A 26,039-nucleotide genomic window follows, 5' to 3' on the forward strand; every position below is an offset into this window, starting at 1 on the left:
ATAAATGGTGTTAGGACATTGGAAGAGAAATTACATTCCCCCCCTACTTTTTTTTCTCCTTCTACTTAGCGAACACCTTGGATGGAAATAGGGCTTTAAAAGTTCAGTTAAAAGGAAAGGGGTTTGTTCTCATCTGATGAAAGGGCAGTCATGAGAGGAAAAAGATACTACCTTTGTACTGCACCCACAGTACAGCATGTGGTGCTAAGTAGTAGTGGCAGAAGATGCTGAGCCTTCTCTTTTCCCCTTTTGTTTTTTCTCCCCTTCCCCAACTGCACAAGCTCAGTCTATCTAGGGAAAGATATTGACAACTCTAAGTCTTATAATTATTTTCAGCATAAAATATCTTTATCATTTTTTGTATGCACCATCTGTAAGTCTAAAATGAAATGCAAAACAAACTTTCTTCTTTATGGCCTGGTTCTACCAGGCTTGAACTGATATAAATTGATTCATGTGAGATAGATTTAAAGGGCTAGACCTCTGTAATGAATAATTAGTTAATTGTACACTTTTTACAGCTGGGTGTTATCTCATCAAATGTCTTCATTTTACAGATGAAGATTAAGTCCTTGGCTCTACTCTGAGAATGCCGTAAAACTTCTTGGCTTCTTTTAGAAACTCAAATGACCTCCCATAACCTCCTGCATTAAAGGCAAGCCAATGTTAGTACTGGATAGAGATTGAATAGAAGCTAGAAGTGTTTCTAAAGTGACTTCTTGGATATAGTATGCTGTTTTCAGAGGCCACCGTTTTTACTTTCTGAGCTGGCATTTCCTATGGATTATTATATGTATAAGTAGTGATACATGCATTTAAGATCAAAGGTAGACAGTGTAAAAAATGCATGAAGAACATCCTTATGGATAACACCCCGCATCCTAGCCCTCTCAAGTTTTAAGATGATCCTCATTAATTTTAAGTTTTTGATCCTCATGCATTAATTGTACATATTAATGGGATTCACTGTGATAGTACTACACACACATCATAGCCAATCTTTCTTTACCCATTATATTCCCTCCACACACACACTTCCTAAGGTCTAGTAATCACTATTCTACATCAGCTTGATGTTTACTGTATCAGTCAGGGTTTACTAGAGAAACAGATATAAGATAAACAAATGTACAAGAAATTTTAAGTTTGGCTTACAATGGTCAGCCACAGAGTTGGATGAGGAAGCGTGCAGAGGGTGTCTGCACACTGGAGATTGAAGAGCCCAGCCCTGGGCCTGGAGCTCACTGTAGAGTCTGTGCAAGTCCATATCAAAAGGCTGATGGGTCTGAGATGGAATGCTGAAGAATCTATGATGAAGGCCAGAGAGCCAACACCAGACGGCTGAAGAGTCCCAGGCGGAAGCTGAACAGTCTGCACCAGAAGCCAGGAGATGACCAAGCTGAAGGAGAAGACTGGAGCTCCTCCGAAGAACTAGCAGCCAGTCCTTTTTAATTTCTTTTTTTATGTAGTCTACCCTCTCCAGGGGTGGGAGTGGTCCTCTACACCAACATCTGCATGCCTTTCTCTTGCACAGGTTTAGAATGAATATAAAGTAAGCACCCTGGCTCCCTTCTGAGTTATATAGTTAACCTTTTAAACTTTTTAAGTTAACACAATAAACAACATCTCAGAAGGGTAAGGGCATGTCTTTTGTACCCCAAGATGCAGAACTGTTGAGTCACTTAGCCAAATCTCTAGACTCCCCAAGTTGACACAATGTATCAACCATAACACTGCAACCCTTGTCAACTTGGCAATCAGACACATAATTTTAAACCAGTTTTTAGATATAAAGACATGCTTATAATTATGCCTAACATGTTATAATTATCCTATATATAAACATAAATGCACTAATTTTCTCACCAAAATAGCAGGTAAGTTTTTTTTGGGTGATGATTATTTTTATTATTTTATAACTTGAATATTATAACACAGTTTAACAATCCTTAAGGACCAGTAGTAAGTCTATTAACATTATATTAGAACTATATTAGGGGAGAAATAGTGTAATTATAATCTTTTTTTTGTACCTAATCACTGGGTCGTATCTGATATTTAGAACTATCTTTTTTTACTATCTATTTTGTATTTTGGGGGCCTTTAGCAAGCAACTCAGCAGGTCTTGCTTCTTTCCCTGGTGGAGTGAACAAGTTCTAGTAATCACTATTCTACATCAGCCTGTTTACTTTTTAGCTTCCACATATGAGGGACAGTGTGTGGTGCTTGGCTTTCTGTGTCTGGATTATTTCACTTAAGAGAATGCCCTCTGGTTCCATGCATTTTGCTGCAAGTGACAATATTTCATTCTTTTTATGGATAATATCCCGTTGTATGTGTACATATACGTATATATATAAAATCTTCATCCATTTGTCACTTAATGAATACCTAGTCTGATTCCAAGTCCTAGCTATTATGCAGAGTGCCACAGTAAAGTTGAGTGTATATCTCTCATATGCTGATGTTTTTTTCTACATATATATACCCAGATGTGGCTAGCTGGATCATATTGTAGGTGTACTTGGACTTTTTTAAAACAAACTCCATACTGTGCTGATTAGTAGCTGCACTAATTTACACTTTCACCAACTGTATAAGAATTCATTCTTTATATGCTCATCAGCATTTATTTTTTAAACAAGATCTCACTGTAGTTCTGGCTTGCATTTCCTTGATGGCGAATGATATTAAGAGTTCCTTCATCTAATTGTTGCCCATTGTATTTTTTCTTTTAACAAGGCTCTATTCAGCTCCTCTGCCCATTACTATATTTAAATGGGTTGCTTATAGTTTTTATTTCCTTCCATATTCTAGATATCAAACACCTTTCAGATATAATGGTTGAAAATTTTTTCCCACCATTCTTTATTCACTCTGCTGAATATTTATTTTGCTGCATAGAAGCATTCTAATTTGATATTGTTGCACCTATCAATTTTGCTTGTTTTCTGTGCTTTTGGAGCCATACTGAGAAAATCATTGTTCATGCAGATGTCTTGAACTGTGATCCTCTGTTTCCTTCTAATCAATTCATTGCTTCAGGTCTTACAATTAGGTTGTTAATCCATGTTGAGTTAATTTGTATGTGAGGTGAGAGTGGTCAAGTTTCAATCTTCTGTACAAATTCAGTTTTCCCAGCATCATTTATTGAAGAGTCTGTCCTTCAATATTTTTTTGTGCCTTTTCCAAGAACCAGTTGTCAGGGGCTGGGGATATAGCTCAGTGGCATGGCACCTGCCTCGCAAGTGCGAGGTCCTAAGTTCAGTTCCCTGTTCCAAAAAAGAAAATCAGTTCGCTGTGGATATGTGAATTTATTTCTGGGACCACTATTCTGTTTCATTTGGTTTATATGTCTGTTGTTATACCAATACAATGCTGTTTTGATTACTGTGACTCTGAAGTAAGTCTTGAAATTATGATGCCAGCATCTCATATTATTCAGGCCTGTCTTGGTTACTTTTTCCTTGCTGCTGGGACAAAATACCTGACGCCCAAATTTAAGGAAGGAAAGGTTTATTTCGCTTACAGTTTGTGGAAGTTTCAGTCCGTACTTGGCAAATTATAAGGCAGAGTGGCATGTGGCAGAGAGCTACAGCTCAGGACGGCAGCACACAGCTAAGCTGCAAGCACACACCAGGGTGGAATGGGGGAGGAATGGTCTCAAGCACTCTTTTCCTCTCCCTTACATATGCAAACTATCTACCCCAGGGTGGGTGTAGCTCTCACACCCATCAAACTCTTAAAGCCTGCCCCATGCCCGCATGAGGCTTTGGGGGGACACACAGACATAAACCATAACAAGGGCCTTTCATGCTTCCATATAAATGAAGAATGTCATTGCTGTTTTCAGTGGCGATTACACTGAATCTATAGATTGCTTCGGGTAGTGTGGACATTTTAACAGTACTAATTCTTCTAATCAATGAACATGGGAGATCTTTTCTTTTTTTGTGTTTTGTAATTTTCATTTTAGAAGCTTTTCACTTCTTTAGCTAGGCTTTTTCCTCATTTTAATTTTTTATTTGTAGCTTTTATGAATGGGATCACTTTCAAGATTTCTTTCTCAAGAAGCTCACTGTTGGTGTACACAAAAAATTCAATATGCCGCTTTTGTGACCTGCAAATTTATCAGTTCTAATAACCTTGGCATCTTTAAATTTGTCTATATACATAATCTATCATTTGCCAACAGGGATAGTTCATTTCCTGTCTCCCTATTTGCATGACTTTTATTTTGTTCACTTACATAATTGCCTTGGCTAAAACCTCTGGTACCGTATTGAATAAGAGCCATAACAGTGGACACCATTTTCTTCTTCCTAAACTTGCTTTCAGCTTTTCCCCATTCATTATGCTGAGAAGTCATACCTCAACATATGCCTAATTTGTTTAGGATTTTATCATGAATGGTGTTAGATTATATCAAGGGTTTTTCTGTATTCTGTTGAGATAATTATATGATCTTTATCCTTCATTCTGCTGATACTGATATATACATGTATTGACTTGTGTTTCTTGAAGCATATTTGTACCTGAGAAGAAACCAACTTGACTGTGGTATAAGGTTTTTTTTATAAGCTGTGGTATTCTATTTGTTAGTATTTGTTATTTTGGTCTTCTCTCTTTTTCCATGATTAGTCCAGCTAAAGATTTGTCAATTTGGTTTATCTTTTCAAAGAACCAACCCTTTGTTTGATTGATATTTTATATTTCTTTACTCTATTTTGTTGTATCTCACCTGATCTTTTTTTAAAGGTAAAAGAATGAAAACATATTAACAAACACACATACATTTACAAAATAACACAAAAACAATACAAGCAATATAGAATTTCTGACAAGGGGATAGGAAATTAGCAATGGTTGTATTACATATTGGTATCTTCAGATTGGTTTTTCAGATAAACAAATATAGGCCTGTAAGATGGATCAAATGGTTAAACTCATCAGATCTTTATTGTTTCTTCTCTTGTACTAATTTTAGGTTTGGCTTCGTCTAGCTTTTCTAAATCCTTAAAATGGATCATTAGGTTGTTTGAAATCGTTTTCTTGGCTGCTGGTACTTATTGCTACAAACTTCTTTTTTCCTATTGTTTTTGCACTAGAGTACAAGTTTTAGTGTGCTGTGTTTCCACTTTCATTTGTCGGGAAATTTTAAGATTTCTCTGTTATGTTTTATGTCATTGTTTGTTCAAAAGTATGTTGTTCCGGCTCCATGCAGTTGTATAATTTTTAAAATTTCTTTAGTTGTTGACTTCTAGTTTTATTCCACTGTGATCAGAAGATACAGGATATCATTTCACTTTTTAAAAAATTTTAAGTCTTGATTTGTAGCCTAATATATAGTCTATTGTACAGAAAGTTCTTTGTCTTATTCTATAAGTGTTGGATGAAATACTCCATAAATCTGTTAAATCCATGTGATCAGTGATATAGGTTAGGTCTGACATTCCTTTGATTTGGGGGGTAGAAGTCTAAATGATCTATTCATTGATGGATGTGGGTGTTAAAGTTCCCTACTATTATTGTATTAAAATTTGTCTTCTCTTTTTCTAAGATTCTTTCAGAAAATTGGGTATTTTGATAATAGTTCAGATTTACAATAATTGTGTTAAATTGATTTCTTGATCATTAATTATATATTGACTTTCTCAGTTTTTTTCTTCCAGTTTTTAATTTAAAGTCTGTTTTGTCTTTAGCCCTCTACTGTTTGTTACTTTTTCCATTTGCTTGGAATATGAATTTTACTCTTTCAATTTTAGTCTATATGTGTTTTGACTGTTGAAATGAGTTGTTGTTGTTCTTGCTGTTGTTATTGTTGTTTTGAGACAGGGTGTAGTTTAGGTTGGCCTAGAACTCACTGTGTAGCCAAGGCTGGCCTTGAATTCAAGGAAGTCCTCCTGCCTTGGCCTCCTGAGTGCTGGGATTACAGGCAAGCACTACTATGCCCAGCCAAAAGTGAGTTTCTTGTAGGCAGCCTATTGTTGTCTTTTTAAAATCTGTTCATCCAGTCTATATCATTTAATTAGAGAAGTAACACCACTATTGAAAGTGTTATAGCTTATATCTAGATGGCCCCAGTGCCTCATGTGGTCACAGGTGGAGGTTCGGGGAGATGACTGGGTTGTGGGAGAATGATACACAGCAGTCGACCATGGAGACTGTTAGTGGGTTTAGTAGTAGTATAACTTATACAGTATTATTCTATAACTTCTTCATTTTAGTAAAGCAGCTGCAATTACTATAGATCAGCAACTGGAACTTCTACATGTGTTTCCGCAATCCACTGATGGGTTTATAGCTAAATGTAATGCTGAAAGGTGAAGCTTGGCTAGAAGAGGTGGGTTGCTGAGGATGTGGTCTGTAAGGGGACCTCTCTCACCCTCTCCCTTTCCCACTGCCTATCTCCCTCTCTTATGCTCCCTCTCCTTCTCCCCGCACCTGCCACTTTGCTCCACCATACCATTAGGTATTTTTCCTCTACCATGTCACCCTACTTGGAGCCAGCCGACTATATGGACTGAAACCTCTACAAACTGTGAACCAAATAAACCTTTCTTCCTTAGGGTTGTAGGTGCCAAGTTTTGTGTCTTAGCGATAACAAAGTAACTAAGACAGAAAGGTATGGACTTGTGCATTGTGTTTTGTTGATTTTTCTTCTAGATTTTTTTAATCTTTCATTTTTTCCCCTCTTCCATATCTTGTGATTTCGTATTTGACTATATTGATAATGTGCAATTTTTTTCTATTTCTCATTTATAGCCCTCTTCCAGTGGGATTTATATTTTTCATATGCTTTCATGATGGTAACTATCTTTCTTCCATTTCTAGGTAGGATTTCCTTAAGTTTTTTCTTTTTTCTTCACAAAGATTTGACTGGTACCTATGAATTGCCTCAGTTATTGCTTGGCTTAAACGATGTTTATATCTCTTTCATTTCTGAAGGGTGGTCTCAATGGGTATACTACTTTTAGTTGGAAGTTATTTTGTTTCAGGACTTGACATACATCTTTGCTCTTAACCCATAGGGTTGATGCCAAGAAGTGTACTGTTAAGTGGGAATACACTTAAATGTAACTTGGTAATTTTCTCTTGTGGGTTTTAGAAATTTTTCTTTGTTTTGTACTTTTACAATTTGGATATAATATGCTGTATTGAAAATCCTTTCTGGTCATGTCTATTTGAGACCCTATAGAATACCTGTATATGAAAGTCCATATCTTTTATAAGACTGGGAAAGATTATTTCATTGAATAGGTTTCCTACATCTTAACAATTCTTCTTACCTTACTGTTAATATTTTTTACTTTAATTTTAAAAATTGTTTTATCTTTTTGAGAAAGGGTCTCACTATACAGTTCAGGCTCTCCTTGAGCTCACTTTGTAGACCAGGCTGATCTCGAACTTGCAAAGATCCTTGTGCCTCAGCCTCCAGAGTGCTGGGATTACAGGCGTGTGCCACCACACCTGGCTCTTTTTTTTTATTTTAAAGACACACACAAAAAAAAAAACAATAAAAATACAGAATTTCAAATCAAGATGATAGGAAAGTAACAATGGTATTATATTTCACATTGTTATCTTCAAAGTAGTTGCTCACATTACCAGGTACAGACATGTAAGATAGATCAAACAATAGAAGCATTAGCTGTTCCTTTCAATGAACTAATAGAAGTTAGTAGTACAGTTATCTTGGCTATGTTGTGTATATATACATATCTTTTTTTCTCTTCCTTCTTTTCTCTTTTCCCCCATCCCAGTTGTCCCTTCCTTTTGAGCAGTTTCTTTCCCTTTCCTTATATGTATTGTACTTTGGATCTTATATGCTCTTTCAGTTTCTCACAGTCAGCCACCTTTGAGTATGTTGTAAAAGTGGATATTTGTTCATTTAGTGGTGCAGCTAATGTCAGGAATGCTGCATTCTTCATTTTTCTTTTGTTGTTGGACTGGGATCATTTAAAAAAAAAAAACCTGTATTCATTTCAGACACTCTTTCTTCTGCTTAAGTCTGTTGCTGAAGCTTTCATTTTTTTACTTACTGTGCTCTTCATTGTCAAGATTTGTTTATTGTCTAAGACTCTGTTGCTTTGCTGAGTTCATTTTTCATACCCTGCGTTATTTTTCTAATTTATATATCTGTATTCTGTTAGGTGCCATCGAGTTTAAATAATCATCCTTTTTATATTTTTCAGGCATTTCATCCATGTCAGTTTCTTTGAAATCTCACTAGAGAGTAATTCTGTTTCACAGGAAGTATTGTGTTAGTTTTTCTGTTTGTTTTTTGTATATCTTGTGCTCCTCCTTTGAGATGCATGTGTTTCGTGTATACCCATATATACTGCCAAACAACAGTTTGACAGTTTTATGGAAGTGGGCTTCTTAGTAAACAACTGTTTCCTGAAGCTGTGTCTTGGGGCGTTGGTGTATTATGCAATGTTGTCTCTGTTTCCAGCTGAGCGTCATAGGTAGTCTCCCTATAGTTTCTTTAGCTGTAATTAGAGACTAAGTGGGCTCACTGTGCACAGTGGCAAAGTCTGATAGACTCACTGTCTTTGCAGGCCACAAAACAATGGGAACAGTCTAATGGTTCAGGTAGATGTGGTACAGAGAGTAGTCCGTATGGGGTGCTCACATTTGGCTACTACTACAGTGAGAGTGGTAGCCCAGTTTGACAGTGGAGGGATCCTCAGATACTTTTGATGCTTACTCTGATATGAGGAGAGGCTTCTGGCACTGGAAGCCCCAGCAGTGATGAGAGATCTGAAGCAACTGTTTTCTGATTAGATTGTAGTGCAGGCCCAGATACTATATGTGGAAGGGCAGTGTCAGGAACTGTAGCTTCCTCTCTTTGTCATAAACATCCAGTCCTGACAGCAGGGACCCAGAAGGGCAGTGGCAGGAACCACATAGGTGGGGTGGCAGTGGGAACTAGAACATTCTGCTTCATTGCTTTGGTGCAGTGGATGCATTGAGGACCTTGTGGTAGCTGAAGCATGGCTTTTCTTCTGACCCTTAAGTTGAACTGTGTCCCTTGATGATGGAAGGGGTGGGAGGTGAGGGGAAGGGCAAGATTAGGGCAAGGTTCCTCTTTGCAATGACATGAATCCCCCAGAAGGGCACCCCCTTAGGACGTACCTATGGCCAGGAACTGCAACATTCCTTTCTAACCCTCTGAAGAACAGGTACCTGAGTGCAACCCAGAAGAAATAGGGCATGGCAATTGCATGAGCGCTTGCCATCCACCCTAGGGCTAGTGTGAGTCCACACATGGCTGGCTCTGCCTAGGACTCTGAGGGCAAAGCGTGATTATTTGGATCTCAAGGTAGTGTCCTTTATTCTGTTCCACATCATAGCATCCATCTCCTAGAGTGCAGGTTACACAGAAAGCTTGGGCTACTGTCATTCTGCGGGGTTATTTTACATTTGTGGGACCACAAACTCCCAAGCCAGTGCAGTAGAATGTTTGTGGGGTCTCAGACCTGAGCATACACAGGAGTTTCTGGCCCCCAAAAAGTCCAAGTCCAAGACTCAAGCAGTAGCTCATTTCTCAAGATGACCCCTAGCTGCATCAGCCTAATGAGAATCGTACCAGAATCTTATGAGATTCTGGTCTCTGTTTTGCTAATTTCCTGTTTTCACATGGTCACTTTAAAATGCAATGTACAACTGATAGTTTTGATTCTTCTTTTGGAAGAGGAGGCTAAAGGCAGGCACTTGAATTTGGCCATCTTGAATCTTCTACATTGTTCTTCATTTTTACATGTCTCACTAGGATGGTTCTCTTAAAGTAATACAAGATATATGGAAAGAAGAATTTGAATTAAAAAGAAAGAAATCCATCAACATTTGTTTAGCATATGGTATTCTGTAAAATACCATAATGCATATTTTTGCACAACTAGGTTATCTGATTCAGTTCTTTTGGCAACTCTGTGATGTAGGAAATAGTCCATTTTAATAGATGAAATAAACTAAGAGATGAATAATTGATTAAACTAAGTAATGAAGCAATATGTAATAACCATGTGTTTGGTTAGTTCAGTTCCATCTGATTACAGTGTTCTTTTTATTACCATCCTTGAAACTTTCTGTACAGTACTGAGCAAAATGGATGTGAACATAGGAAATGACAGAGATAGACAAAAGAAGTATCCTGAGTAACTGCCTGGTGAAAAGTACAAATGAAATTTAGAACAAAATGATAAAGCCAAATAGCCTGAGTGATACACATTTCCTGTTTATATGCTCAGAAACTTCTCTGAGTAGAGAAACAGATCTTTTTTTAGTTGGATACATGTATGCAGCTGGAGATGGAGCGTTGACACCAACATCTAAGTCAGATCATGCATTAGACCTATTAACTATTGGAGAACCAATTTACAGTTATGAGAGAGGAACTAACCCTTTGTGAATTAATCCTCGAGTGAAATTCATTTATTTCCTCTGTGGCTGAATATTATGTAACCTTGTTACATCACCAGAAATGTACAAAGACTTCCTTCCTTCAAGTTGGGAAAAATACATCCATCAAACATCAGGTCTTGGATGATTATTTTGAACCACATTTATCCAACTGAAACCTTGTGGGCATTTTTGGTTGGGATATTTACATTAGCTAAGTCTATTATTAAAATTATAATTTCTGAGTTTTATGAGAAAAAAAACCCACACAAGAGAAGCTATATATAAGAGAACCTATATAAGGTCTTTGGCTAACAGAACTCAACTTCTTAATCTTGTATCTCTGCCATGTGTAGTTTCTGTCCCCATGGTCACAACAAGGTCCATGGTGCCTGCTAGAAACGCACAGCCATAGCCACACATCAGCAATCAAGGAGGAAGACACTTCTAGAAGCTACACGATGCCTCTTTATATCTAGTTAGAACCTATCCAAATGTCTCTATCTAACAGCAAAGCATACTGAAAAGTGCACTATTTATTTAGCATAGCTCTATATCTAGGGGTTTTATTACTACAGTTTAAGTGGGCAATAGACATTGGAAAAGAAACAATAAATTCTGTCATCCCACACAATGGAATGGAAGTTTTTGGGGAAAGAAAAAATACAAAGCCCAAACTGGTCTATGTCATGATTGAGATGGGTATGATAGATTGGATTGTATAGTTGGGGGGGGGAGTTTAGTAAAGAAATATATGCATAGAAAACAAAACATAATGACTCATGGATTAGACTTTCACAAAAGCAAGCACTATTATTTATACTGTAAATATAAAAAATCGCTTATTAGATATCTATATAGATTCTAAGAGACTATATGCTGAGAATAGATGAAAATATGAGTAATCCTTCCCCGCATGGAATTTATAATTGGGTTTTGTTGCAGTAAAGATAATGCTATCCACTGTATCAAAACCAAAAATTATATAATAGCTCAAGTCGAATGGAAAGCTATTTCTTGCTCACATAAAGTCTAAAGTGTAGCTCTGAACAAAAGCCTGGCTCATTTCCATGTGGTGACTTGGGGATCCAGACTGCACTGTCTTCTGAACAATTGGCTTCTGAACTCGCTGCAGTTATGTCCATCAAACCAGCTGAAGATGAGAGGGACAGAGAACTATGTTTTATGCGTCAGGCCTGAAAGTGGTGGTTCTTTGCACTCAGGGCAATTGGAGTTTATCTGTATGGCCAGGAATAGACGTGAATTCAATGAACAATTGGTCTCTCTTAGAATCCACCCATTTTGTCTCCAAATGACCTATTTTGCTCCTCTTCTTGTGCCCAGAAGAGAACCATCCCTTCCCCCAGGGAGATGGCTCAAAGTCCTGTTCATTAATCATTTCAAGCCTGAAGTCCGAGTTCCTTGGTTCATGCCTCATCCTGTCCTTCAGGTCTGAATATGAGTTTGTGTTTTCATGGATTGTAAACTGAAAGGAAAACTGTATACTTCATACCCACTTGCCCAGAACATGACAATGTAGGAGGACCAGGGCAACCTCGATGGAAAGACTCCCCCTTCTGCAAAGAGGCAGAAACAGCAGTCGCTGGTCAGTTCTAAAGTCCTAGTGGACATGCATGGGGAAAAGACTCCTTCTGTATGGAACAGAGATCTTACTAGATCATGATTCTCTTCTCTGACAGACATTTTTGTGCTTTAGCCTCCACCTTGTCCCTCTAGAAGGTTTAACCTTAACTATTTGTCTTCCATGGCTGCATCTGAAGAAGTCAGGGAGAATATGTCTGTCTGGGGAGCTACCCCAGTTCTCAGCCTGATTTGAATTGGTAAAGCTTGTCGTCCTGCACAACAGCCCACTTCTCACTGTATGATAGTAAGAAATACATACATTTATAGTTTTAAGCTACTACAATTTAGGGTTTTCCAGTTATAAGTAGTCAGACCTAATGCTAACTAGCTTAAATAATTTTTGATGAAAAATCTTTTATCTCACATGAATATTTTAACTTTTGATGTTTGTATTTCCTCTTACAGCTAATTTTATTTAAATAATCTTAATGCTGACCTATGTCTTTCAACAGGACTTTTAAACTTAGATTTTTATATGTATTGTAAGATCTATTGTGTTAGGACTTACATCATATGTGGTTTGTTTTGCTTATCCTTGTTCTTCTACTTATTTACTTCTTCTTTCTTTGTCTCCTATTGCTAATACAACAGGGCCAATAAATTAAGATAAAAGTGGCATCTTGCTACTTCCAGTTGTGATCCTAGTCCATGCTTCTGCAGTGATAAGAGATATATGTTGGCCAGGGATATAGCTCAGCAACACAACACCTGCCTGGCAAGTGTAAGGTCCTGAGTTTGATTCCTAATACCAAAAGAGAGAGAGAGACAGAGAGAGAGACAGAGAGAGAGAGAGAGAGAGAGAATGTCCTCATTCTTCTACTTGAGACACTCATTATCTTCTCTCTTTAAGGCCCCTCACTACTTTGCTTCATAGACTGCTAGCTCACATTATATTCCATCTATGGCTGCTATAACGAGCTCCACACAGGTTTAATACTGTAGCATTTCACCACATCTCTACTGTGTAACTCATTTCCTGCCCCAGCGCTTCTGTGGTACCAGGTGAGTCCCCGTGCACAACCAGGAAGGACAAGAGCTTTAAAGGGCATCTAGGAGCACTAGCCAGTGGAAGATATGCACACATCCATCAATTACCCGCTTCTTCCCCTCAAGGGGAAATTACAGGCATGTTTTATGTGACTCTTTATAAATGTTCATTGGAAGTAAGCTCTAGCTGCCTACAGCAAGAATATATCTCCTACAAACTTGCACTCCCCTCCTGTCTCATTTTCCTAGGGCCACTCCTCTTACAAGAAGTCACTTCTCAAGAAAACCTATCTACTTATAAGCCCTTGTTTTAGCTTTTACTATTTTTATGGTTTGTGTCTAGATCCCCCCACCCCTACCCCAAAGCCTCATGCAGTCATAGGTGGGGCTTTTTGTGTGATGCTGGAATTAAGGGTGTAATGTTGGCACTCAGGGTGTGTGATTACTCACTGAGTCCACTGATTGGTTTGGCATAGTTCTAGGTGTGAAAAATGGGAAGGCCCACGCTAGGTGTGAGAGGTGCCCGACCTAAGGGCATGTAGCCTGGAAAGGCTATAAAGGAAAGAGAGAGGGCTGCTGCTTGCTGTCTTTGTTGCCTTTTGCCTTCTGCCTTCTAATTTCCACACCATGAACTGTTTTTTCTGTTCTGTGATGCTCCTCTGCTGTGCCACTCTGCCCTGGAGCCAGCCAGTTATGTACTGAATCCTCTATAAACCGTGAGCCAAAATAAAGCTTTCCTCCTTTAACTTTGGGTGCTGGGTATTTTGTCTCAGCATTAAGGAAAAGTAACTAAGAGCCGTGCTTTGAGAAGGAACCCAAACTAAGATAATATTCCTCCTAAAATAATATTGAAACCTTTGCCTTTTTCATTTAACACAGCCATACAGTCTAGATTTTAATAGAAGATTTCTAAAACTCTCAGAATTGACTATTAAATCCAGGTTTCATTTTACTAAGATAACATAATCTTTTGTTACTCTTTTCATCATTTGGACAAAATTTCTGCTACTTTGCAAAATACTAACATTTACCTTCCCAAATACTTTTCACATTCGCTTTGAAATATAATGCACTTTCTCTTTCACTTTTTAAACTGTTTCTTCTGCAATAAGCCTTTTACTTTAGATTACATTTACAGAAAAGTGATAAAGAGTGAAGGGTTCTTATATTTATGTAGTACATATGTGACAGCTAATGAACCAGTATTATACTTTTTTAACTAAAGTTCATATTTTATTCAGTTTTTTTCATTTTAATTTATTTTCACTGCCCTGTCCCAGAATCCTATCTAGGCCACCACATTGTATTTGATTGTACTATCTCTTTTGACACCTCTTTCTATGTCAGTATCTCTGATTTTGCATGTCTTTGATGATCTTGACTGCTTTGAGGAGTATTGATGTTGTACAGAATGTCTGTCTATTGGGATTTATCTGATGTTTTTCTCAGGATGACAGCAGAGGCAAAGTGCAGTTCTCACCTCATCACTGTCAGGGCACATACTATCTACATGATTTATCACTGTTGATGTTGACCTTGGAGACTGGTTAGGGTAGTGTTGGGTATCTCTTTTGTAAAGTTGCGTTTTTGTTTACCCCTCTCCATATGGAACTCTTTGGAAGAAAGTCAGTGTACACAGCTCACGTGTGATTGAGGAGTTACACTCTACCTTCCGGACAGTGGAGAATGCATATAAATCATTTGCAATTCTGTATAGTAGGTTTCTCTTCTCTCTAATTGTTAATTTATTAAATCGTTTATTTAAATCAGTTTTAACTCATGGGTTGTTTTTATGCTTTTGATTATAATCCACCCATACTTTCTTAACATCATTCAAATTATCTAGCTTTTACCATTGGGAACTTTCTGGATTTTCTTGACATATGCCAAGCATTATGATTTGGTATTTTGGGGTAATATTCTTTTTCAACATTTTACTACTTTCTTATACTACAATTAAGTACTCTTTTTGGTATTAAGTGCAGGTGTTGCATTTGTCCCAAAGTTCTGTTATTTCAGCTTTAGTTCATAATTTATATATATTGAAATAACTTGGTTCTTTTGATTTTATTTTAATTATCTCTCTACATTTTGGTTCACCAGCAAATTTGATGTGTTTTCTGTGTTGATTCAAATACTCTTCAATATGGCAAGATTAAGACCAGGGCCCCATGGCCTCCTACTAAAAACACACAGCCCATCTTTCCTTTCCAGCCTGACTTTGAATGCTTCATTACTATTCTTCTGGTGCTTTGTTCATTCAGATAAAAATGAGTGTTGTATTATTATCTTCTAGCTCACATTTTATCCTCTTATCCACAAGAACAAATGAAAGAACAGGAAGCTTAATGGGAGAGTTTCATGTGGAGAATAATAATTATGAAGTTGTTCATGCTCAAAAGTGAAAGGAGGATGGAGTTTAGTGAGAGGAGAAACTCAGGAATTTTATCTTCCTGAGGAAGGAAACAGCTATCAAGTCTGGAAGGCAAAGAGTAAGGAATGAGAGATGAATCAGACTAACCTCCAATTTTCCAGAGACCGCATGTGACATCTAACACAAAGAGAAATGACACAGAACTTTTCAGGTTCATGTTAGTTTCAACGATGGTAAGGAGGGGAAAAGAAGGAAAGAGTATGCTAGGAAGGGGCAGATAACAAGAAAACCAGCCACAGTAGAGATAAGTGTGTATGCATAGTGAAAAGAAGTGAATATTGCAAGCCCTTACCATCAAAAAACTCCAGCACTTTCAACTTCAGCTTCTACTTATACTATCTGCTTTCTAGTGCTTCTGAATCACCCAGTGCCTACAGAGCAATAGCACTTCTTCAAAGGAATTCTATGCTCCTGGTTACCTGGTCCGGTGAACATTATCAAGAAAAATAGGATTGTGACGACTTCTGAGTTTTTAGAAATGCTTCTCAGAAAGAAGCTTACATTTCCCAGAAGGAATTCATGCTTGATCACTTCGGTGTGCTCAGTTCACTGTGATGTCCTACTACATGCAAGATCAGATACTTTTCCCACTGCGCTTACCAACTGTAGGAGATAAATGTGATTCTTTCCCTTTGAAGGTGAGGAAGTAGGTGTCAGCAAGTGAGTAACCTTTGCATGAGGTCAGGTAATGGCAACAAGAACATTCAGGTGGCTCTGGGGTTGGGGAAATTCCCTGGCTATCTCAAGGCTATCAAGTAAGTATTCACATAAGTGTATAAGAGACTGTCTCAGAAACTGATGTGTTTACCTTTTGAATTCAGGAAAATATTAAGATGAGATTTTTGAACCGTAGAACTTTAGTGTTTGGCTTCAGACACATCATATTTCAGCAAAGCAGCTTTTTGTTCTTATTGCTTGCTGCATGTGAGTTGGATGCCACCACACTGGCTAATGTAGGTCAGAACTTTTGGAAGTCATGGCCAGATCAATACATTATTGAAAATCATAAACTTTTACCTGATCTCTCTCAAAAAAATTTACAACTGGAAGTTTTGGGGGAAGAAAACACATCTGAAAAGGAGATTGATATTAAATCATAAAAGCTGAGACTTAAAAATTAACTTTTTTTGCCAAGGGCAAGGAACATTTATTTAATCTCATATTAGGCCAGAAAACCCCAAGTTCATTTTCAGGGCAACATTTTTCTTTTTTCCTCCCTGGCTTCCCCATAAATTATACTTATACCCTCAAATGTCGAGGTGATATTTCAGTCTTTCTTCAATAACAAACTGATTTACAGTTACTGAGAAAAGTTCATAACAGAAGATCTTATTCCACTTAAATTTGCTCGTGGGTGATTTTGTGTATTCTTCTTTCTTACACCTGCCAGAGAATATTTGCCTGGCCAGTAATACTCTGAGGTCTTGGTTGATTAACATTGTGGTAGGAACCTTGACGAAACTACTGTTCCTGAAAGTTTTCCTTAGCACATTCTTCTTGGAAGATAGCAGTCTGTGGTCTGCAGTCTGATTGTTCTCCAGTCTCAGCAGTCTCCTGGCGTGGGGCCACTGTAAACTGGAACATCTTTTGTTTTCTCAACCTCAGTGAAAGTTGACGGCTTTAATTGTTATTGCTTTTCTTAGAGCACAACTATATTTATTGACATTTAGCGCAAGCTGTCTATCTTGCCACATGTTTCCAAGGCGGTGAACTCGGGAAAATTCTTTTAATCTACGCTAGACGGTTAACTTAGTGTTCTTACATCCTGAGTGGTGACTTCACAGCTCACCTTGCAAATAAAGAATATGAAAATAGGCAAAAAGGACCTGAGGGATTTTTGAAACCTCTTGGTATAAATTGAGTTATACTCTCAAGGCTAGGAACAGGGAGCATCAGTCTCTTGGATTATTTCAGTATTTCTCAGAACCTAAACATCTTTAAGAAGAAAGGCTGTCATTGAAGCCCCTGGTCGAGGTAATGCCTGATCTGTCAGGGTGAACACTGGGGGTCCCTTGTCTAGTCCGTAGGCAGATACAGTCTGCTTTCTATGAGAGGTTTTGAGTAATACGCACTTGCAAGCTGCAGCACAGGTGGGCCTGTTATGCCTCACTCACCCCACTTCAGAGAGCCAGTTGGAAGTAATGGTCATTGGTATTTTTTGGATCAATGTGCACAACATTATATTTAAGGCCCCAAGCCTTGTCACTGTCATATTGTCATTCAGCAGCTTTCTGCTGGTATTTTTGTGTCATAGCATTCTAATCAGAGTCACTCATACTTTTCTAACTTGCAGGACTCAAAATCAACTTCTTGAACTTGACAGTACCAATCCTTATTCCTTTCCTTGTCTTTCTCAAAAGTCCTTCTTTAAAAATTCACTCCATCGATATCTTTAGAAGGCTAATATCTTTTCCTTATACCATTTTCAGAACTACATTCCACTTATATTGGTTACAGTTGTACTCTGTAATATCTGAATACTGGGAATATATCCGGAAGAGGTTTTTTGAGCCATTTGTTAGAGGATTGGGATCCTTGTTTATTGAAGAGGATCATGGCTGGATGAGGACCAGTATAGATTTGTCTGTTTTGTAGGGCCATATAGCTGGGAAGGAAGACTCTTTCTCATATTATGGTTAAGGAAAAACTAGTTCTTCGATGATTTCCTCATTAAACACAAGGTATTTAACCAGGATTTATACAGAAGTATTGTGGTATCTCTTCTAAAATTTCTAGACAGAGTTGTATTTTGAACTAGGTAATTAATATAAGCATAAATATGAGTGGGAAAGAAGGTTTAAATTTTTATTAGTCTGTAAGATTAGGCTTCTAGTGTTAGACTGGGTGTGAAAAAAGGTTTAGTAGGTGCAATGTAGAAGTCTAACTTCCAGTGCCTATAATCAACTGTGGTGTATCTTTGGAGAATAGATGTGATAAGGGTCACAAGCAAACAATAGGATGGCATCTGGATGGTGCACAGCAATGTGTGGTGTTGCTAGATTTTCTGAAACATTTTTATTTAGAAAAAAATATAATTTCACAAGTAGGAGAAAGTGTCACTAATCACATCAGTCAACTTGTGTAGCTTTCAGAGGATGAAACTAGGGTGATCATATAAAATAATGTTTCTATCTGTGAATAATTTCCATTTGCACAGCCATCACAGAGCTACAGATTGTCACTTTGGTTGTTACCTCCACAAAATAAACTCAGTCATATTTTCAAAGGGTTCTCTCATTTTCATGCCGTTTCCCATTTTAAAATCTTTTCATTTTCAAAGGATTATACAGTCACAGCAAGGTGCATAAATGCTATATTAGCAAGGTCTCAAGTACCTTTCATCCAATTTATGTTGCACAGAACATTATTGAAACTAAGAAAATGACATTGTTACAACTCTCATACTATATTCAGATCTCACCATTTTTACCTGGACTTGTGTGTGTGTGTGTGTGTGTGTGTGTGTGTGTGTGTGCACGCGCGCGCGCGCGCGCGCGCAATTCTAAGCAGTTTTACCATGGGTAGTTCATGTACCTACCACCACGATCATGACTCAAGATAGTAGGCTTCCAAATACCCTTCCCAACTCCTGTTCCCCCCAGCAAGTACTCATCTGTTCTCAGTCTCTATAATTTGGTCATTTTGAGATTATATTGTTCTAATACAATATGTAATCTTTCAGGTTGGGTTTTTTCACCTAGCATGATTCCCTTGTGATCTAAATTGCAATGCAAATGAATAGCTTTTTCAGTGCTGAATAGCATTCCATGGTGTGGGTAGGCTACAGTTTGTTTAACCATTCTTCCACTGAAGGATATCCAGTTGTTTACAGTTTGGAATTACTATGAAAATGTGGCTATAAACATTTATAATAGGTCTTTTTGCAAGTGTTTTCATTTCTCTGAGATAAGTACCTAAACATGTGATTTCTGAATCAGATGAATTGGGTATGATTGATTTTTATTTTAAAAAAACTTCCAAATTATTTTCCAGAATAGCTATACATTTCTATGCTTCTACTTTTCTCACCTCCTTGCCAAGAGCTGGTGCTCCCTCTACTTTTCATCTTAGCTGCTCTAGCAGCTATGTAGTCATCCTTCACTTGCAAACAACATAAAATGTCTTTTAGATTTTGTCACTAAAATGAGCTGCAGCAAGAGAGAAATGGTTAAGTATATGAACAATACTAGCACAGTTGCATAGTTCATGTCCACATGATTTGACAACTTAGCTAAATCCTATGAACATAAAAATCCAATTATGACAGAGATGTTCATAATACAGCAGATTTGGACAGGGCTTATTAGGCTTCTTAGTAAAGCCATTTTTCACTGGCCAAGCCAGAAAACTTGCCAATTACTAGATTGATTGCTTTGTGTAAGTAAGTAATTAGGCTAGAAAATATTTCTAGGGGCTATATGAAAATTAAGCACACCAAAATCCTTCCTTGTTGTGCATTCATGTTTGCTTAGTCCAATAAACCTTTCCTCAGTGTGTTTGGAGAATATAAAGTTTGGGAGGATCCTACCCACTTTGCTAAGGAAAACTAGTAATAATCCCTCCTGGTTTTCCATTATTATGTATGACTTTGTCATTCCTTCACTTCCTAGCTCAGAGGTGGAGGGGAGTGTATTTGCCTGGATCCCAACGTCTGTCTTTTTACCAACAGGAAGAACTGAATGAGTCAGCTCCTCAGACTGTCTTGTACCAGAAGTGAGAAGCCTTACTCTTCCTGGCTCTAATTTTCTGTCACATAAGACCCCTGAGAATATGATAGGCTTTGAGTTCTGTTCTCAGAAATTTCCTTCAAATATATGAGGTCTATCTGAGATCCCTTGAGCTATATTTTAGCTTTTATGTATTTCAATTATGAGGAAGAGCAATCTGGACAACATGAATGCAACATAAGCCAGCCAGTTGGAATAGAGTGGTGTCATAAATTTACCAAGACAGAGAAACAGCCTGCTGGGAAGAAGAAAAAAATACACACGACCCAATAATTTTTAAACTATCACCTTTATAAAAGTGAGTCTAAGGGAACCCTAAATCATAAATGCCTCCATTTACAGTCAATCATTTGTAAGGAGGAGGAAAAACAAATCTTGGAGGGAGACCCGGGATGGAAAGACAGTTGAAAGCAGATCTCCCCTGTTTCTCCTAACGTGTCCTATGAGCACCTGTAGGCTACAGAAAAGGCACCATCTTGTGGGAAGGACCGCATAGAAACAGGGTATTTCCAGGAACCGTATTGGTGGAAGTGTCCCTGAAGCCCAACCCTGGGAAGTGTTGCCTTCTGTCTTTGACAGCCTGATGAGGATGGTAAATAGGATATTTTTTTTAAAAATTCTTTTAATCCAACAAGCTATAGCTGATTGGTGCCTCTTAGTAAACCTTAATGACCTAACTATGGCAGATTTTTCCTCCCGGTAACTTTGAACAGCTGTGTTTTTAGGCACAGGTCAGGATGCAATCCCCAGAGCTATCACAAGTCCCAAACCTGAGATTCACAGTTCTACATGGCATGTGCTTTCCATCCAACTGTTATCAAAAGAACAAGGTACAGAGGACATCAGAATCTGTAATTCAAACAGTCTCCAAGGGAGACAAAACAAGGCCAGTTTTAACGAGTAAGAACAATAGAAAAATTCCAATGAGTAATAATAGTCTTGTTTCTCAGACTCCTTATGAAATAATGTGAGAATTCTTAGAACTCCCTTCCATCCTCTTCTCTCAGGCAGTTATGGCCACTGAAAGCTGCTATTGCTTCTCCCCATCTTATTGTCATGTCATCTGTTAATACGCCTTCACATTTTTCTACACTGTTACAGAAATGTAGAGCCAGTGGGTTTTGCCTTGAGATCTTCTTGTGCCCTATTCCTCATTCATCTCATCCCAAGGTCTCTGTTTATGGTGTGCAGATGACTTAAGGTCATTCTGTTAATGTATAGCCAGGTTCCCTAAATTCTCTTTTTTGCACCATTTTTATAGAAAACCGTGATTCACATCTGTATTTCCAAAGCACAGGTTATCCCAAAAACATACTGTACCTCAAAACCACTAAAACTGAAGTTTCTAACCACTTGCTCAGTTGCTGAATATTCTTAGTTACTACACTTGCCTTCTAATAAACTTAGATAAACTTAGAGTGACATATGAAGAATAAGAAACCTTTCTTTTCTTCAGTACTGGGGATTGAACCCAGGTCGTTCAGACTGAGCTACAGCCCAACCCCTCTGTTTATTTTGAAACAAGGTCTTATTAAATCACTAAGTTGCCCAGTTTGGGTTCTAACTTGTGATCTTCCTGCCTAAGTTTCCCAGGCTGGGATTACAGTGCTGTGCCACTATGCCTGAGTATATTGGTTTTCGTTTGTAACAGATCATTTGAGGAGGAAAATTTTTCAAGAGGGTCACACATAAAGGCTTTAGTTGCCATCTCGGCTTTCTGGCTTCCCATATTCTAACCACTGAGTCAGTGACTAATTCTTTACCGTGAAATCTGTTTCTTTTATAGGTGTGCACTGATGTTCTAGAACGTTATTTTCAAGAGTGTATTACTAAGGAAGTGGATTTAGATATTCAGAAAGGCTGAAAGGGGAGGTTGCTGTCTCCACTCTACTTGGGTCATTCTCCTTATTTCTACTCATGTGTTCCTCTCCATGACTACTAAATTTGTCCCAGTCTTTTGCTTTCTCATGCTTCCATTTTCTTATCTCAGCCCAGACTCTATGGCCCATGTCTTCAATGTCTTTCCCTTGTATTTCCTCAAAACCTGCACAGCTAAACTCCAGCTCTGGACCAGTGCAACCATTGGCCTGTCCAACTTCTTTACCTAGATTCCGAATCTCTGTTAGTGACTTTCCCATCACTGGGACAAAATACCCCACACCTACAATTTAAAAAAGGAGAGGTTTATTTTGGCTTACAGTTTCAGAGGATTTGGTCCATGGGAGAACAAGGCAGAAACAGCACAGCAGAAAGGCATGGTGGAGAACAGATTTTCAACCCATGGCTGCCAGGAAGTGGAGAGAAAGAAGGGAGGAACTGGGGACAAGAACATACTCACTTCACACCTCTAGTGACCCACCTCTTCCAATTGGGCGCCACCTCCTAAGGCACATTCAGCTGTGAACTGATCAGTCCACTAATCATTACAGCACCCCCAGGACCTAATCACCTTCCAAATATCCCACCTCTGACCACATGAGACTTGGTGGGGGATGTGTTAGATCTAAACCCAACATTGGCAGTGTACACAGTTAAGGGATCACAGCTGTATTTTCTGACCTGAATACGTGCTGTACAGTAGAACTCTGGGGATAGGGCTGGAGGTCTAGCTCAGTAATAGAGCACATTTCTGCCATGCGCAAGGCCTTAGGTTCTATCCCCAGCACTACAGAGAAAAAAAAATTACCCACAGAGCTTTCAAAAAGTATTTCTGTCCAGAACAATTAAAACAGCATCTTTAGTCTTACAAACTAGGAATGAGAATTTTTAAAAGTTCTTCCAAGCTATTATATTATGAAGCCAAAGCAGAGAATCTAAAATTATACGGGTGTCAGTCTTGTTTAGCTGGATCTTAATCTTCATTTATTTCATTTAATCCATACTCAGGATTGAAGCCATGGCCTTTACACTGAGCTACACCCCTAACTCTTGTTTCATTTTGATTTATTTAATTTTGAGACAGGTACTTGTTAATTTACTAAATTGTCCCACTGGGGCTAAAACTTGCAGTCCTCCTACCTCAGCCTCTCAGAGTGCTGGGATGACAGGCTCGTACTACCAGGCCAGGATCCTTCATTTCCTTTAAATCATTCACATCAGAAATGAATGCCACTGGGCAGATATTCCATCTGCTCCCTATGCCCAACCCAGACCCCAGAAGCCTTCTTTCCTATACCTATTTTGTCCTTAATCTTTCCTTCCAAAGATCAAAGCAATAATGAAATTCTCTTCAGTCTTTAATTAATCTGTTTTCTTATTCCTACCTACATTTCAGAGTCCGTACTCCATCTGCTTTCCCACCCTTCTCTAAATCATCCTTCTGTCCTTGTCGTGAAGTTCTTTCCCATCAAAACTTAGGCATGCACAGATTGTTACCACTTAACACGCTGCCTTATCCACCCACTGTCCTTTTACTATTTTGTTGTTTGTTTTATTTTTTACAGTCAATGAGCTTATTAAAGAGCAGTTTGTCAGCTTTCTTGATCTCACCACATTATATTCATTTCTCAAACTATTGGAAATTCAGTTTGGAATGCTCTAATTAAATATTCTTGCTGAATGAATAATTATTACTAAATACAAAGGATATTTTCTATGCTTACTGTCTTGGTTACTTTTCTCTCATTGCTGAGACAAAATACCCAATGACCAAAATGAAGGAAGGAAAGGTTTATTTAGCTTACAGTTTGTGGAGGTTACAGTCCATACATGGCTTGCTCCGAGACAGAAGATAACAAAACAACAAGAGCAAAGAGGGGAATGGCAGCCGAACAGCAAAGCAGCCACAGCAGACAGGAGGAATCGCAGCCAGCAGCCTTTTTCCCTGCCTTACATTGTAAACAGGCTACCCCCACCTAAGGGGCATGTAGCTCTCTCATAATCTCCATGCCCTCTCTTCCACAGGCACAGGATGTATACAAAGTAAGCACCCTGGCTTCCTGCTGAGTCACTTAGCCACCAGAGTCACTCTAGTGACTCTTCCACTGAGTCACTTAGTCACTTAGTCACTAACCTCTAGACTCCCTAAATTGACACAATGTATCAACAACTACACTTACCTTCTGGGAATTATCATAGCATTTGATTCTACTCACTACTCAGTTGTGTCATTTCCTCTGTCCTTTGGCTTCTTGATGGATTTTCCTCCTTTGATCCTTCTCTGGTCTTTTGGTGTTTCTTTTTCCTTCTCAAAACATTTTCTTTTTGTATATTAATTAAATCCCATGGTCCCAATTACTGTTTACAAAGTGATGACTCCAACTTACATGTGTAGCCCAGAATTCTTTCATGAGCTCCAGAAAGTCTCTATTTGGAGGCTTTACATTCTCAACTAAAGTGGATTCTATCCAATCTTTTCCTTTGAGCTTTCTTAGTGAATAGCTGGCCAATGTCTAGCTACAGAGTCCAGAAAGAACTTGTGTGATTCCACCTTCTTGATGTCTTAGAGTCTGATCCTTGTGCTTTAGGTCCTGTTACTATATGCATTTCTTGCTTAGATTACAGGTAGAGCGTCATGGTAGATTTTCAACTTCCAGTCTAACCCTTAAATAATTTTGCATATTCCTTTCTCTTTTTCCTCTTTCTCTAGACTTGAAGGTGTTCACTTCAGTTTTGCTGGTTAAAATATAAGGATATACCAGGATATACCAGGAGAGATCCATGGGTGCAGCTCAGTGGTAAATCACACGCCTAGAGTACGTGAGGCCCAGGAGTCCATCCTTAGTACTGAGGGGAGAAAAAGGAAAAGAAAACTCCAAGACAGTTCTGAGTAATGATCCATAACTCTTACCTAGACACCAAAAAATAAAAGGCTATAGACAAACTAGGAGATGAAGAACAGGAAAATAAATGTCAGTGTAATAGAGACCTTGACATCTAAGAATTAGTAAAGGAATGAATGAGACAAGAGAAGAAATAAAGTGCTTTCTTTTCCCTTTTCAGATCTATTTAATTCTTTTCACTAATGCATCCCTGGATAATTTTTAAAACATGCCAACACAAACCTGCAGGGGAAGTAGAGAAGGAAGCCTGTGGAGACAGGTCTCAGAATGAAGTAGGTTGGTGCTTATGGTATGAGAACTGGGAACACAGGCAGGAAACCGGATCCTTTCTCACTGTGCTGTGTGAAGCACAGATTAAATACATAAAAATCCCATACTCTTTTCCAGAATATAGTTTTACATTCTTCATGTGAGTATATTGTATAGAGAGACAATCCCCAAATTTCTAGAGAGCATTTTTTTCAGATAATTTTAGGTAAAAAAGTGATTGGAATCTTCAATCTTTATACCTATAAGTAAATGCTAAAACTCAGGAAAATTACTTTAGAACAAACTGGAAAATACAGGCGATTCTGCAGGATTGTCACAATCTGGAGTTGATGTACCTTTCCAGCTTCTCTTACACTGTCTCCCTTCACTGCTGAAGTCTAGAGAGCCTGAGTTACTTTTACTACCCTAAGAAGTGTGCTGTTTTCTCATTCATCTCAGGGCTGTTGAGGTTCTCTTTGCTGGAAATGTTTCTCCATCAAAGCCAGAGCACTGGGCAGGCTCCTTGATCAGGAAAGCTTAGGAACCTAGTAACTGCTGGTGGGATGCTTTTAAACTAAAGGCAGGCATGTGAGCAGAAAAATTACATGAAAAATAGTATGGCTTAGAAAGTGATTTTTTTAAAAGAAAATCAGGGAGTTGATAAGGAAATTCAGGGAATGGGTTTGTTTTTAAAATAGTATGGCTTAGAAAGTGATTTTTTTTTAAAGAAAATCAGGGAGTTGATAAAGAAATTCAGGGAATGGGTTTGTTTTAATTAAAACAAAATAATAGGGGGCTGGGGATTTAGCTCAG

This window comes from Chinchilla lanigera, unplaced genomic scaffold (assembly GCF_000276665.1).
Source record: "Chinchilla lanigera isolate Chin_1 unplaced genomic scaffold, ChiLan1.0 scaffold00062, whole genome shotgun sequence".
NCBI classification, from domain to species: domain Eukaryota; kingdom Metazoa; phylum Chordata; class Mammalia; order Rodentia; family Chinchillidae; genus Chinchilla; species Chinchilla lanigera.